General features: G+C 43.2%; 1 protein-coding gene and 1 long non-coding RNA gene across 2 annotated transcripts in view; both read left to right on the top strand.

Annotated features, from left to right (window-relative positions):
* Nucleotides 1–17,451, top strand: part of LOC106566735 (cadherin-4) — a 523,629-nt gene that overhangs the window by 378,191 nt on the left and 127,987 nt on the right. The window lies entirely within an intron of this gene.
* Nucleotides 4,876–6,949, top strand: LOC123726200 (uncharacterized). The gene is made up of 2 exons (XR_006758520.2): nt 4,876–5,161; nt 6,165–6,949. It is a non-coding gene; the product is annotated as an uncharacterized LOC123726200 (long non-coding RNA).

The raw sequence follows: 17,451 nt of genomic DNA, 5'->3' as shown, positions 1-17,451 counted from the left end.
CAGTGCCCAGACTTGTTGTACTCCATGGCCAGGGAAGTGTAAGCGAACTCAGAGAGACTGCTATGGGCCCAGTGCAGAGACTACAGCTACTGTATCCAGGTCCTTAGCCTCTAGCTAGCATGTGTTTATCAAGGCTTATTGCCATCAGTCCTACTGTACTGTACGAAGCCCTACAGCCTTTAGTGTGTCTGTATCATCACATATAGCCTTGTACACTTCAGTGCTCAAATATCTGGGCCTGTAGGCTGTAGTCTCTAGTTCGACTGTACGAAGAACCTTAGCCTTTATATTGACTGGCTACCAGGCCCTCATGCCAGCAGCTTTGTTTGAGGCTGTATTCAGACTTCCCACTGAAGTATCTTTCCAGCACTACTCCTCTCTAGAGCAGATGGAGCTGAACGCACAACTTTAACAAGCTGCAAGAAGAAAGACCAACAAAGAGACCGGCATGGCAATGATAACATGAGAGCCTTTCTTGAAGAAGAAGAAAAAAGCAAGAAAGTGAATAAAGGGGGGGGGGGGGGGGGGGCAGGAAAAGAAGGAAATGATGAAGCGGGAAGGAGTAATTCCTCACAATATACTGATGTCCTTTGTCGTTTTCCTTCTACTCCAGCCAAACAGCCATCAATAGCATATATTGATTTTGCAACTCTCCACTGATCTCCTGCGGCAGAGAGGCATCGATATTTCCTGCTCGGGTAAATAAAGACTCAACCTGGCCCCCCAATTGCAACCAACCAGTGTCAGCAAAAAGCCAACGACACCTGTGATGAAAGAATACGCTTAACCAGAGGACACATGTATAATACTGTATGTACCAACAGCCTATTTGTTTCGTATCTCACAACGGAAGCTGTCTGGTTTGGGGCATGAAGAATAGCATGTTTACTGTCTATATGAGAAAGATAATGATGGGAATGGGATACCTGGAAGGGGCTTCCTCAGTGGTGCTTGTTAACCTTTTCCTGCAGTGGGTTAAATCAGTGTCACAGAAAGTTTCTTGGTAGTTTTAAACAAATCTATTTTGAAACAGAAATATAAACCTCACACACATGGTTATGGTTAAAAAAATATGAAATGTATTCAATATTACACTTTAAATACATCACTGAAGACTGAAATATAACAAAACCGTTTGACAAAGAAACACCAGATTTTTGGCTCTTGTTTTTAAATAACGTTTATTAACTATGACATGAAAATTATTCATAATATTCCACCCACGAGGCACTAGACCATTTGACTGCAGGAAAGGGCTATGGAGGATTACAGTTTTTTTCAATTGCTAACATGCATTGGTCAAAACTGAAGTCACATTGGCAAAACTCTTCACACAGCGAAAGTGTATGTAGACCAAACTTTGAATCATTTTCCATTGCTTTCACACAAAATGCTTTCAATGACCACATTCTCCGAAATCCATGAACTCTTTTCTCGTTCATACTCCACCACCTGCAAAACTATATATTTGCAGCACATGTTTTCAAATGCTAACACACTGTTTCCAAAACTGTTAAAAACACATTCAAAACAGAATGATGGAAAATGTTGTGCATTTCTGCAATAGCCAGATTGAAACATATAGAAAATCTCAGCTGAATATTTAATCATTCCAAGCACAGCTGATTGCAATTTCAGCTGAAAGCTTACCCAAGTGTCCTGTTTTTAGTCTCGTTACCAAACAGCCAGAAGAGGACGTCTTCGGAATTATTTAGCTTGGAAACATGGATCAAGGAAAACAGGTTGGTGGGGAAAGAAGAATGGCAGGGAGAGGGAGAATGCGTGGAGAATAAAGGAAAGGAAGCCCAAGAGCAGCGGTGGTCTCTGATGAGAGAAGGGCCACAATTATTGACCATGTTGTAAACGGTGGTCTCTCTTTGAGAAAGGCCGGTTTAAGTGTGCAACCAAATCTGTAGCGTCTGACTCGCCGTATCTCCAGCTCGCCTAGCAGAGCAGCAACTACAGAATTTGCTCCCTGACTCATCTAGTGCTACTCATTGGGCCCTATGATCACTCAGCTACACATGTCGCTCCCTAATGTCAATATGCCGTGTCTATTGCTGTTTTGGTAGGTGATTGTCTTATTTCACTGTAGAGCCCCTAGCCCTGCCCATTATGCCTTAGATAGCCCTTTTGTTCAACCCACCACACATGCGGTGACCTCACCTGGCATAACTGATGCCTCGAGAGATAAAACCTCTCTCATTGTCACTCGATGCCTACGTTTACTCGACTGTACTCACATCCAACCATACCCTTGTCTGTACGTTATGCCTTGAATCTATTCTTCTGCGCCTAGAAATCTGCTCTTTTTACTCTCTGTTCCGAACGCACTAGACAGACAGTTCTTATAGCCTTTAGCCATACCCTTATCCTACTCCTCCTCTGTTCCTCTGGTGATGTAGAGGTTAACCCAGGCCCTGCAGCCCCCAGTACCACTCCAATTCCCCAAGCGCCCTCATTTGTTGACTTCTGTAACCTTAAAAGCCTTGGTTTCATGCATGTTAACATTAGAAGCCACCTCCCTAAGTTTGTTTTATTCACTGATTTAGCACACTCCGCCAACCCTGATGTCCTAGCCATGTCTGAATCATGCATTAGGAAGGCCACCAAAAATCCTGACATTTCTATCCCTAACTATAACATCTTCTGACAAGATAGAACTTCCGACAAGATAGCCTGCAGAGTTCTGTTATACTATCCAGGTCTGTTCCCAAACAATTCGAGCTTCTACTTTTAAAAATCCATCTTTCCAGAAACAAGTCATTCACCGTTGCTGCTTGTTTTATACCCCCTTCAACCCCCAGCTGTGCCCTGGACACCATATGTGAATTGATTGCCCCCCATCTATCTTCAGAGTTAGTACTGTTAGGTGACCTAAACTGGGATATTCTTAACACCCAGGCCGTCCTACAATCTAAGCTAGATGCCCTCAATCTCACACAAATTATTAAGGAACCTACCAGGTACAACCCTAAATCCGTAACTATGGGTACCCTCTTAGATATCATCCTGACCAACTTGCCCTCTAAATACACCTCTGCTGTCTTCAAACAGGATCTAAGCAATCACTGCCTCATTGCCTTCGTGCGTGATGGGTCCGCAGTCAAACAACCACCCCTCATCACTCAAACGCTCCCTAAAACACTTCAGCGAGCAGGCCTTTCTAATCGACCTGGCCCGGGTATCCTGAAAGGATATTGACCTCATCTCGTCAGTAGAGGATGCCTGGTTGCTCTTTAAAAGTGCTTTCCTTGGGACACTGTAAAGTCCATGGAGAATAAGAGCATCTCCTCCCAGCTGCCTACTGCACTGAGGCTAGGAAACACTGTCACCACTGATAAATCTACGATAATCGTTATTTTCAAGAAGCAGGGCCTGTTGTATGGACCTTTGGCAGTCTCTACGGGGTGCCACAGGGTTCAATTCTCGGGCTGACTCTTTTCTCTGTATATATCAATGATGTCACTCTTGCTGTTGGTGAGTCTCTGATCCACCTCTATGCAGACGACACCATTCTGTATACATCTGGCCCTTCTTTGGACACTGTGTTAACAAACCTCCAAACGAGCTTCAATGCCACACAACACTCCTTCCGTGGCCTCCAACTGCTTTTAAATGCTAGTAAAACTAAATGCATGCTCTTCAACCAATTGTTACCCGCACCCGCCCGCTCGACTAGCATCACTACTCTGGACGGTTCTGACTTAGAATATGTGGACAACTACAAATACCTAGGTGTCTGGTTAGACTGTAAACTCTCCTTCCAGACTCACATTATGCATCTCCAATGCAAAATTCAATCTAGAATCGACTTCCTATTTCGCAACAAAGCCTCATTCACTCATGCTGCCAAACATAGCCTCGTAAAACTGACTATCCTACCGATCCTCGACTTCGGCGATGTCATTTCCAAAATAGCCTCCAACACTCTACTCAGAAAACTGGATGTAGTCTATCACAGTGCCATCCGTTTTGTCACCAAAGCCCCATATACTACCCACCACTGCGGTCTGTATACTCTTGTTGGCTGGCCCTCACTACATATTTGTCGCCAAACTCACTGGCTCCAGGTCATCTATAAGTCTTTGCTAGGTAAAGCCCCGTCTTTTCTCAGCTCACTGGTAATCATAGCAACACCCACCCGTAGCACGTGCTCCAGCAGGTATATTTCACTGGTCATCCCCAAAGCCAACACTTCCTTTGGCCACCTTACCTTCCAGTTCTCTGCTGCCAATGACTGGAACGAATTGCAAAAATCACTGAAGCTGGAGTCTTATAGCTCCCTCTCTAACTTTAAGCATCAGCTGTCAGAGAAGCTTACCGATCACTGCTCCTGTACACATCCAATCTGTAAATAGCACACCCACCTACCTCATCCCCATATTGTTATTTATCCTCTTGCTCTTTTGCACCCCAGTATCTCTACTTGCACATCATCATCTGCACATCTATCACTCCAGTGTTAATGCTAAATTGTAATTATTTCACCTCTATGGACTATTTATTGCCTTACCTCCCTACTTTTCTACATTTTCACACACTGTACATAGATTTTTCTATTGTGTTATTGACTGTATGTTTGTTTATGTGTAACTGTGTTGTTTTTGTCGCACTGCTTTGCTTTATCTTGGCCAGGTCGCAGTTGTAAATGAGAACTTGTTCTGAACTGGCCTACCTGGTTAAATAAAGGTGAAATAAAAATAAAAATAAAATAAAAACTGTTGCATCAATAGTATGAATTTTCCGGCAAAACAACAGGTGAGATGTGTGTCCTTCAATGATAATTTAACTACATATTACAGTACAATACAGTATGTTCACATTTTTACATGTACTGACATTTTGGAATATATTGATTGGTTTGTGTTTTTCAGTAGGGTCCAAAGGTTGCCTCCCTCAGGAGGGAGAGGCAGAATATTATCAGATGCTCAGAGTTGCCATTGTTGACATGGTAATTGAAAACAACGCAATAAAACTGCAGGAAATTCAGGACAGAGTGCTGGCAGACAATATCACTTTTGGGAATGTGAATACAGTCAGCACAATGACAATTGCCAGAGTCCTAGAGAAACATAAAATAAGGATGAAGCAGTTGTACATTGTACCGTTTCAGAGAAACGTTGAACGTGTGAAAGAACTCCGGTATCAATATGTCCAGGTAAGATGTCTGTTTACAGTTTTTTACAATCGCTTACACACTAAAAGTGGTACTTGAGGCACACTCAGTGAAACCATTAACTCATGTACCTAATCTTCAGACTATGTCTGCAAAACTACAAGGACATTATCTGCTTTACACTCAGTTTGCAATTGTAAAACACACTTTTTGCTAAACACTAAACACAGTTCTCTACATTAGACACATCATTCAAAACTAACAGGTCTTCTGTTTCGTTTGGAAAACACTGCCAGTCCAAATTCCACACTCATTTACCGATTACCTACACTCAGTGCTGACGTGTGAGCACTATAAATAGGCTTCAGATTGGCTGTCTTGGTTTGGAAAACAATGGAGGCCAATTTTGGAGAGTTAGAGGAAGAGGAGTGAGAGTAAGAGGGGCACAAGGAGGAGGAGGAGGACAAGGACAAGCCTATTTGTTTATCTTCTTCTGTATTTGTTTTGTCTGTTACTGTTCATCCCAAAATCTGGATGAAAATACAATGTTTTGAGAAAGAAATAGATTACACCCCCCCCTTGCATTTCTGTTTATAGTGTAAATATATACTGAATATGCATACATACTGTATATATTTGTGCACATACATGTATGTGTGAGTGCTATGACAAACTGCTGTGGACTCCACTGAACATGCAAAAGACACAAGAGAGTAGTGTTTTACATTTGTCACATCCGTGTGTAGTTAGCGTGTATAAGAGCTTATCATTTGATGGTTTGTGTATAGAGTTTTGATGCAAAAACACAATTTTGAGAAGAGTTAAAATAGTTTTGAATTAAGTGTTTGGTTTTGCAAGAGATGTGTGACGTTTTGCATGTTGTGTGTGTGTTTTGGGTTTTTGTGTGTAGAGTCTAGAGAAAAGGAGCCATAGTTTCAGAAATCATGTGTAAGCAATTGTCAAAAACTATAATAACCAAACAGGGTACATACACACCTATCCATAATGTAAAGTACTGTAAAACTGTGGATTTACTGTATTTTAGAGAGCAATGGAGATGGAAGCCAGGCAAACTGCACATACATTCATCTTTGTGGATGAAGCTGGACTCAACCTGGCAAAAACACACCGCAGGGGAAGAAATGTGATTGGACAGAGAGCAACCGTGGATGTCCCAGGCCAGAGAAGAGCTAACATCACAATGTGTGCAGCACTGTCCAATGATGGTTTACTGTTACACAAACCACTCATTGGCCCCTACAATACAGAGAGGCTCATTTCTTTTCTGGATGACCTGCATAATCGACTTGTGCCAGCGGAGGAGAGGCGGGCAAGAAACTCCCCTACCTTCGTTGTTGTGTGGGATAATGTGGCATTCCACCACTCTGCTGCAGTCAGACTGGTTTGCTGCACATCCCAGGATGTCAGTAGTATTCCTGCCTCCATACTTCCCCTTCCTAATCCCCATAGAGGAGTTTTTCTCTGCGTGGAGGTGGAAGGTGACCACCATCCACATGACCAGATGTCCTTACTGGATGCGGGGTGAGGAGACACTTCTCCTGAAGATACTTTCCAAGATGCATCGCCAGAGAAGACATGATGTGATGTTGATGAGAACTTGTGGTTAAATGCAGGAGAGAGGGAGAACTAGAACCCTCACAGTACTGTACAATATGAGTTATTATACTATACATGTTGTTGATGTTTTTTTTTTTTAATTATTATTGCAGCCATGGAATTTCAGGATTTTTTGGGTTTCAACTTTGTATTTTTCACAAGTAAATTACTATGTGCAAAGATATAGAAAAAAATAAAGCCTATTGAAGCAAATTGCTGCATTTCTGATTAATTCTTGTTACATATACAGTCAATAAAGTGAAAGGTGTTATTCTTATTCTATAATGAAATACTGATTTATGTGAAAAATCATTCAAACTTCAAAGAGAAAAGTTCATAATTTATGTATTGCTCCCCTGTTAGTGCTTTTTAGGTCAGTGTGTTATGAGTGACATGTATGAAGTGTTTTGGTGGTTTGAGTGAGTTTTGGAGGTGAGATTAACTGTTTTGCCAAAATGCAGGTTGGTAACGCAGACTGTGTGAAGAGTTTTGAAAATGTGGCTTCAGTATTGACCGATGCTTGTTAGCAATTGAAAAAAACGAATTGAACTGCTGTGAAAATAAACTGTAGGCTTCCATGTAAGCGTTTTAACTATGGCGAAAATGTACTTGATACTCCATATATGAACGTTTAACACAGCTTTTGTTGTGAATTTCCGTGGAACCCCAGAGCCGGAGTGGTTCAAAGTGTGTTACCCCTTTCTCCCTCTTTTTCAGATCTCTCTCACTAATTCTTGCATGTCTTCTCTCTCCTCCTCTTTTTCTTTCCTTCTTTCTCCATTCCACCTATCTTCTTGTCGCCTCTATCCATAGATACTATTCTTCTTTCTGTCTACTTCTCATCTTCCCTCTCTCCTTTCTACATTATGTCCTAATCATTTCTCTCTCAGCCTTTAACTCTACCACTTATTTTCCTTTCTCAATCCTCTCTCTCTATGTCTTCTCTCTGTCCTCTCCTTCCACTCTGAGTGAGAGCTAATATCTCAGTGTTTTTTAAGAATCAGTCTGGTTATGTGAGCAGACAGACAATTATCTAAGGTGGGAGATGAGCCCTGAAATTGTACCTCTGAATAATGCTGCAATTTTAGCCGAAGCTCCACCACTCTGAGTCAGAATGCTGCCTGCTCTTCTTTGGGATGTTATCTTTGGTTTGGAGAGTTTAAGGAATTGTTCTTGGGGTTGAGTAGTTTTCTCTGAAGATAAAAGTCAGTAGACATGATCTTGACTGATGTGCAACAGACAAAGGGTTTTGTTGTCTACAGTTAGGCTGAACAACTGTCCTGGTACAAGTGGGTAATTTTCAAAGGCCCTTATTGATTTGGAAGAAGGGGAACATTTTGTTTCAAACATTTATTTGCCCCCTGGTGTGCTTTTATTGACTGTTAATTCAGGTCTTACAGAGTCAGACCTACCGGACGGTTGTTGTTCATGGTGGAAGTTGAAAAATGATGAAAATCAAACTGTTTCTTGTCAATGTCCTTGTGTTTCTTTGTGCAATTGCCCCCACTTATAGTTAAGATGAGTCATTCTGGTAAAGTATTCTGTATGTGTGTGTGTGTGTGTGTGGCTGTGTGTGTGTGTGTGTGTGTGTGTGTGTGTGTGTGTGTGTGTGTGTGTGTGTGTGTTGTGTGTGTGTGTGTGTGTGTGTGTGTGTGTGTGTGGCTGTGTGTGTGTGTGTGTGTGTGTGTGTGTGTGTGTGTGTGTGTGTGTGTGTGTGTGTGTGTGTGTGTGTGTGTGTGTGGCTGTGTGTCTGTATGTGTGAATATGCATCTGTGCATGTCTGTGCTTACAAGACCTGCCAGAGCACCTGTGCTCTAGTTTCTCCTTCTCTCAGGAGCTCATTTAGTACAGCATTTTCAGAACCCAATGAGAGAAACCCCCCTGAGTTGTCTGCTTTCTTTTCAGCGTACATTTACCCGTGATTAATGACCACAGCACTCCACTGACATACGCAGCAACAACCGAAACAGCAAGCATAAGAGAGAAAGAGCTAAAAGAAGGGGGGAATATAGAAAGACAAAAAACACAAAAGAGTAATGTGAAGTATTAGAGGCGATGGCCGTGTTTGTGTGTGTGTGCGTGTGTGTGTGTGTGTGTGTGTGTGTGTGTGTGTGTGTGTGTGTGTGTGTGTGTGTTTGTGGGGGGGGGGGGGGGGGGGACACCAGCAGGATTAAACGATAGGCTAGGTCTGTGTTTGGGTCTGACAGACTTCCCAGAGCCCTAGCAGCCGTGGCCTCTTCCCCCAGCTCTAATTCTGGCTTATGCCTTCTCTGGCCATGCCAACACTGCACCGCTCCAATCTACCACTTGCAGGAGGGGAGAAACACAGGGTTGAGAGTATTTAAGAATCGCAGCCCCATTCATATTCCCAAGTCACCAGGAAACCGCAGTGTTCCCAGGTCTTGTAAGCACAGACATGCACAGATGCATATACACACACACACACACACACACACACACACACACACACACACACACACACACACACACACACACACACACACACACACACACACACACACACACACACGACACACATGCTTTATGAATGTGAAATTGCATAGAACGCATTTTCTGGGCAAAATAAGTCCAGGCTATGAAAATAGAGAACAGTGACTGTATTAACCCACATGTTGGTACATGTCCAGTACTGTAGTATATTTACAGAGGAGTTGTGTTTTGTATTTTACTCTTTTTTCCCTCCCTCTCTCTCTCTTTCTATCTCTCTTGCTCTCTGTGTGTAGAGGAATGTAGACTCCTATTGTGTTCTTTACAGCCACAAAGCCCCTGTCTGTGTGTGAGAGGAGACGCACACACGCATCTATGCACGCACATACACGGACGCACCAGTGGAGGCTCACCAAATCATTGATTAAAACAAACTTTTTGCAATGAAAGTTTACAGTAGCCTCAACAGCACTCTGTAGGGTAGCACCATGGTATAGCTGGAGGACAGCTAGCTTCCATCCTCTTCTGGGTACATTGACTTCAAGACTTCAATCTTCTGGGGTGGCAAGTAGCCTAGTGGTTAGAGCTTTGGGCCAGTAACTGAAAGGTTGCTAGATCGAATCCCCGAGCTGGTAAGGTAAAAATCTGTCATTCTGCCCCTGAGCAAGGCAGTTAACCCACTGTTCCTAGGCCATCATTGTAAATAAGAATTTGTTCTTAACTGACTTGCCTAGTTAAATAAAAAAAATCTATACAAAACCTAGGAGGCTCATGGTTCTCATCCCCTTCCATAGACATATACAGTAATTATGACAACTTCCGGAGGACGTCATCCAACATATCAAAGCTCTTGCAGCGTTAACTGACATATTGTCCACCCAATCAAAGGATCAGATGATTAATCTAGTACTGAGAGCATAAGCTACAGGTAGCTAGCACTGCAGTGCATAAAATGTGATGAGTAGTTGACTCATATAGAAAAAGACAATAGTTGACCAGTTTTTAACAAATTAATTTCTTCAAAAATGAAGGAGAAGCAAGAGAAAGACAGAGAGAGAGAGATTTTGTCATTTGTTTTCACTTTCACTTACTTAGCTAGCAAATGCAGCTAGCTAGTTTAGCCTACTCAAACACCTGGCTCAAACAGCTAGCTGGCTATGACACTGAAACTCTTCCAAGTCAAGGTAAGCTTTTGGTTTAAAAAATGTATTGCCACTGGGGCCTGACAGTGTAAATGCTAAACTGCTTACTGACTGTACACTGTACTGCATGATTGTTGCGCGTTTACTAACGGATTAGTTATATTAGCTGTGTTGACTTACTTTAGCTAATATGGTGATATGGTCTGGCTTGGATTTGTTTTTTGCCTGGTCACATACAGCTGATGTATTGTGCATTGAAGTCCACAAGCGAAGGGAAAAGGTGAGCGGAGGAGAGCACATAGACACGTGACGGAATACAACATGGCTGCTATGAAAGTGAACTGTGTTTACATGTGATCAGGAGTGTATTTATTCTGCCGATTCTGTTGAAAAACATTTCTGAAACGGACACCTACGTTGTAAACTTTCATTCGCAGGCTAGGTTGTAGCAACCTCATGATGGGTATAGGGAAAATTCTAGCATCATGTAAATTATTGACAGTCATCCAATATGCTGTAATAGAAATAAGGCCATGCTCATGAAAAAAAAGAATAGCCTTCCCTCATCTTAAACGGCATCTACCGCCACTGGGATGCACACACACACACACACACACACACACACACACACACACACACACACACACACACACACACACACACACACACACACACACACACACACACACACACACACACACACACACACACACACACACACACAAAGACACACACAGCCCACAGCCAACCAGGAAGTGGCAGAGTCCATCATGTCAGAGGGATCAGGAAAGAGAAGAAACAGCCTCTTAAAAGACAGGGGAAACGAGGGAGGAAAAGGAGGAGAGGAGACCTCTGTCTTTAAATCTCTCCTCTGTTGGAGCAGGGGGCAATAGCAATGTCAGCGTTTCATTCACTCAACCTCTTTGTTTGATTTAATCTTCTAAAGAATTCACATTGAATGTTTTCCTTCCAAAAACCATTTGTGTTTCTCTTCCAACTTTTCCAGTCTGAGACGCAGTAAATCACCTCACTAAATACACAATCTACGATATATTGTTTGTTTCAACATGGCAGTTGAAAAATGTGCCTTTTCAGCGATCCAATGTGCTCTAAATGTTAAGCGATAACTTGCAAGAGGCTGACGAGAAGAGCTCTGGCAGACGTCTCTAGGATATCAGGGGTGCTGGTACTCACACAGACTGAATATTCATACTGTGAATAATGTAGAATAGTCCTCACAATCCTATAATCATAATGGGGTTGGAGGAGCTCATCTTTAAATTCTTAGAGGTGGCCATTTTCCATTTCCCGACTGACCCAGTCCAGTGTATGTGAGTTATGATTACATTAGAAGAAAAAGAATGGGAGAAAGATAGAGAGAAAGTGAAAGTGCTTTACATTGTGAGCTAGGCTGATGGAGTCAGCGGAATAGAGGTTGCTGTGTCCTCTGCCGTTAGCTTTGACAGATCAGATCAAACCGTTGGTGTAACTCGCAGGGAAATGTGACCATTATCTTGATGGCGTGACTGGATGGTCAGGGCAAAAAAACTGTAGATCACCTTTACTCCACACACAGAAACGCATGCAAGGCTCTCCCTCGTCCTCCCTTTAGCAAATCTAACCATAACACAATACTTACAAGCAAAAACTCAAAACAGGAAGTACTATTGACGTGCTCAGATAAAGTGGATGCTATGCTACAGGACTGCTTCATTAGGACAGACTGGAATATGTTCTGGGATTCATTCGATAACATTGAGGAGTTTACCATATCAGTCACTGACTTCATTAATAAGTGTATCGACGACGTTGTCCCCACAGTGACCGTACATACAGTTGAAGTCGGAAGTTTACATACACCTTAGTCAAATACATTTAAACTCAGTTTATCAAAATTACTGACATTTAATCAAAGTAAAAATACCCTGTCTTAGGTCAGTTAGGATCACCACTTTATTTAAAAAATGTTAAATGTCAGAATAATAGTAGAGAGAATGATTTATTTCAGCTTTGATTTCTTTCATCCCATTCCCAGTGGGTCAGAAGTTTACATACAATCAATTAGTATTTGGTACCATTGCCTATAAATTGTTTAACTTGGGTCAAACATTTCGGGTAGCCTTCCACAAGCTTCCCACAATAAGTTGGGTGAATTTTGGCCCATTCCTCCTGACAGAGTTGGTGTAACTGAGTCAGGTTTGTAGGCCTCCTTGCTCGCACACGCTTTTTCATTTCTGCCAACACATTTTCTATAGGATTAAGGTCAGGGCTTTGTGATGGCCACTCCAATACCTTGACTTTGATGTCCTTAAGCCATTTTGCCACAACTTTGGAAGTATGTTTGGTGTCATTGTCCAGTTGGAAGTCCCATTTGCGTCCAAGCTTTAATTTCCTGACTGATGTCTTGAGATGTTGCTTCAATATATCCACATAATTTTCCTTCTCATGATGCCATCTATTTTGTGATGTGCACCAGTCCCTCCTGCAGCATAGCACCCCCACAACATGATGCTGCCATGGGGCAGTGGCTTCTTCCTTGCTGAGCGGCCTTTCAGGTAATGTTGATATAGGACTCATTTTACTATGGATATAGATATTTTTGTACCCATTTCCTCCAGCATCTTCACAAGGTCCTTTGATTTTGTTCTGGGATTGATGTGCACTTTTCGCACCAAAGTATGTTAATCTCTAGGAGACAGAACGCGTCTCCTTCCTGAGCGGTATGACGGATGCGTGGTCCCATGGTGTTTAAACTTGCGTACTGTTGTGAACGTGGTACCTTCAGGCATTTGGAAATTGCTCCCAAGGATGAACCAGACTTGTGGAGGTCTTTTTTCTGATGTCTTGGTTGATTTCTTTTGATTTTCCCATGATGTCAAGCAAAGAGGCACTGAGTTTGAAGGTAGGCCTTGAAATACATCCACAGGTACACCTCCAATTGACTCAAATGATGTCAATTAGCCTATCAGAAGCTTCTAAATCCATGACATAATTTTTTTGAATTTTACAAGTTACAAGTAAAGGCACAGTCAACTTAGTGTATGTTAACTTCTGACCCACTGGAATTGTGATACAGTGAATTATAAGTGAAATCTGTCTGTAAACAATTGTTGGAAAAATGACTTGTGTCATGCACAAAGTAGATGTCCTAACCGACTTGCCAAAACTATAGTTTGTTAACAAGAAATTTGTGGAGTGGTTGAAAAACGAGTTTTAATGACTCCAACCTAAGTGTATGTACACTTCCGACTTCAACTGTATGTACATATCCCAACCAAAAGCCATAGATTACAGGCAACATCCGCACTGAGCTAAAGGCTAGAGCTTTCAAAAGGCAGAACACTAATCCGGACGCTTGTAAGGAATCCCACTACAACCTCCAATGAGCCATCAAACAGGCAAAGTGCCAATAAAGGACTAAGATCGAATCCTACCACGCCGGCTCTGACGCTCGTCGGATGTGGCACGGCTTGCAAACTATCAAGGATTACAAAGGGAAACCAGGCCCCGAGCTGCACAGTGACGTGAGCCTACCAGATTAGCTAATTGCCTTCTATGCTCGCTTCGAGGCAAGAAATGCTGAACCATGCATGAGAGAACCTGCAGTTCGGAGGACTATGTGATCTCACTCACCATAGCTGATGCGGGTAGGACCTTTAAAGAGGTTAACATTCTCACAAGTCCGCAGGGCGAGACGGATTACCAGGAGATGTACTCATAGCAAGCACTGACCGAGCTCGCCCCTATGCACATCGATGGGGCTGAAGTGGAGAGGGTCGAGAGCTTTAAGTTCCTCGGCGTCCACATCACTAAGGAATTATCATAGTCCACACACAACACTGTTGTGAAGAAGGCACAACAGTGGTTCTTTCCCCTTAGGAGGCTGAAAAGATCCTCAAAAAGTTATACAGCTGTACCATTGAGAGCATCTTGACGGGCTGCATCACCGCTTGGTATGGCAACTGCTTGGCATCGACCGCAAGGCACTATAGAGGGTAGTGCGTACGGTCCAGTACATCACTGGGCCACGCTCCCTGCCATCCAGGACCTCTGTACCAGGCGGTGTTAGAGGAAGGCCCTAAAATCTTTCAAAGACTCCAGCCACCTAGGTCACAGATTTGCGGCAAGCGGTACCGATGCACCAAGTCTGGATCCAACAAGATCATGATCAGCTTTTACCCCCAAGCCATGAGACGACTAAATAGTTAACCAAATAGCTGCCTGCATTGACCCTTTTGGCACTAACTCTTTTGACTCATCCAATACTGTATGCTGCTGCTACTACAGTTTATTATCTATCCTGTTGCCTAGTCACTTTATCCCTACCTATATGTACCTATCTGCCTCAATTACCTCGTACCCCTGCACATCGACTTGGTAATGCTACCCCTAGTATATAGCAAAGTTATCGTTACTCATTGTGTATTTATTCCTTGTGTCATTATTTGTTCTATATTGTTCTCTCTGCATTGTTAGGAAGGGCCCGTAAGTCAGAATTTCACTGTTAGTCTACACCTGTTGTTTACGAAGCATGTGACGAATAAAATGTGATTTGATTTGGTACTTAAAAGGAGGTTAGAGTGTGTGAAGGAGGTGGGGGCCTCATGTGAGGAGGAGAGAGAGGGAGGTAAAGAATGAAAAGAAGATGATGAAGAAGAAGATGAAGAAAATGGAGAAGTTGATTTGACTGATACATTGAGCACTTCAGTCTGAATATCCCCTCCCAGCCTCCCTCCACCTCCCTCACCTCCTGTAACCAGCTCTCTGTGATAATAAATTACTTAGAAAGTGAATTTCTCTAATGAAATAAAATTAGGCAGATTAGTGTAATTACTTTTATCGGCCCCAGGAAGTGGAATCTCCCACAATCCCGCATTTAGACAGGAAAACTAATTATTACTACATTTATATATTTGTCAACAAACATCCAGTTGGCATTTTTCTGGCGTGTTCGTCGATGCAAGACTCTAATTTTAAGTAAACAGCAGGTGTAGACAGTGAAATGCTTACTTTACGGGCCCTTCTCCAAAAATGCAGAAAGACAGAAAATAGAGAAATAATAGAATAGGTAATAAGACGTAATAATAAAACTAATAATAAATACAGAATGAGTAATTTTTACTTGGCTATATACACGGGGTACCAGTACCTAGTCGATGTGCAGAGGTACAAGGTCATTGAGGTAGATACTGTATGTACAGTACATATAACTAACAATTTAGCAGTCTTATGGCTTGGAGGTAGAAGCTGTTCAGGGTCCTGTTAGTTCCAGACTTTGTGCATCGGTACTGCTTGCTGTGTGGTAGCAGAGAAAACAGTCTATGACTTGGGTGGCTGGAGTCTATGACCATTTTTAGGGCCTTCCTCTGACATCTTCTGGTATAGAGGTCCTGGATGGCAGGGAGCTCAGCCCCAGTGATGTACTGGGCTATACGCACTACCCTCTGTAGCGCCTTGTGGTCGGATGCCAAGCAGTTGCCATACCAAGCGGTGATGCAGCCAGTCAAGATGCTCTCCTTGGTGCAGCTGTAGAACTTTTTGAGGATCTGAGGGTCCATGCCTAATCTTTTCAGCCTCCTGAGTGGGAAGAGGCATTGTCGTGCCTTCTTGGGGACTGTGTTAGTGTGTTTGGACCATGATAGATCCTTAATGATGTGGACACAGAGGAACTTGATGCTCTTGACCCACTCCACTACAGCCCCGTCGATGTGAATAGGGGCGTGCTCGGCCCTCCGTTTCCTGTAGTCCACAATCAGCTCCTTTGTCTTGCTGATGTTGAGGAAGAGGTTGTTGTCCTGGCACCACACTGCCAGGTCTCTGACCTCCTTCGTATAGGCTGTCTCATTGTCATCAGTGATCAGGCCTACCACCGTTGCATCGTCAGCAAACTTAAAGATGGTGTTGGAGTAGTGTGTAGCCACGCAGTCATGGGTGAACGGGAGTACAGGAGGGGACTAAGCAAGCACCCCTGAGGGGCTCTGTGTTGAGGGCCAGCATGGTGGATGTGTTGTTGCCTACCCTCACCACCCGCTCACCATCCCAGTTCTTCCATGGCCTGCATACTCACCAGACATGTCACCTATTGAGCAGGTTTGGGATGCTCTGGATCGACGTGTATGACAGCGTGTTCCAGTTCCCGCCAATATCCTGTACCTTCACATAGCCATTGAAGAGGAGTGGGAAAACATTCCATTAGCCACAATCAACAGCCTGACTAACTATGCAAAGGCGATGTGTCGCGCTGCATGAGGCAAATGGTGGTCACACACCCCTACCTTTTTTAAAGGTAAGGTATCTGTGACCAATAGATGCATATCTGTATTCCCAGTTATGTGAAATCCATAGATTAGGGCCTAATTAATTTATTTTAATTTACTGATTTCCTTATATGAACTGTAACTCAGTAAAATCATCGTCATTGTTCTATGTTGGATTACCAGGACGTGTGCTCTGGGCATGTGCTGACCAACTGGCACGTGTCTTCACTGACATTTTCAACATGTCCCTGATTGAGTCTGTAATATCAACATGCTTCTAGCAGACCACCATAGTCCCTGTGCCCAAGAACACAAAGGCAACCTGCCTAAATGACTACAGACCCGTAGCACTCACGTCCGTAGCCATGAAGTGCTTTGAAAGGCTGGTAATGGCTCACATCAACACCATTATCCCAGAAACCCTAGACCCACTCCAATTTGCATACCGCCAAACAGATCCACAGATGATGCAATCTCTATTGCACTCCACACTGCCCTTTCCCACCTGGACAAAAGGAACAACTACGTGAGAATGCTATTCATTGACTACAGCTCAGCGTTCAACACCATAGGACCCTCAAAGCTCATCACTAAGCTAAGAAAACTGGGACTAAACACCCTCTGCAACTGGATCCTGTACTTCCTGACTGGCCGCCCCCAGGTGGTGAGGGTAGGTAGCAACACATCTGCCACGCTGATCCTCAACACTTGAGGTCCCCAGGGGTGCGTGCTCAGTCCCCTCCTGTACACCCTGTTCACCCACGACTGCATGGCCAGGCACGACTCCAACACCATCATTAAGTTTGCTGACAAAACAACAGTGGTAGGCCTGATCACCGACAACGAAGAGACAGCCTATAGGGAGGAG

The sequence above is a fragment of the Salmo salar genome, chromosome 13 (genome assembly GCF_965601325.2).
Source record: "Salmo salar chromosome 13, fSalSal1, whole genome shotgun sequence".
In the NCBI taxonomy this organism is placed as follows: Eukaryota; Metazoa; Chordata; class Actinopteri; order Salmoniformes; family Salmonidae; genus Salmo; species Salmo salar.
The sequence above is the reverse complement of the archived record's forward strand: the minus strand, read 5'-3'. Positions and strand labels throughout refer to the sequence as shown.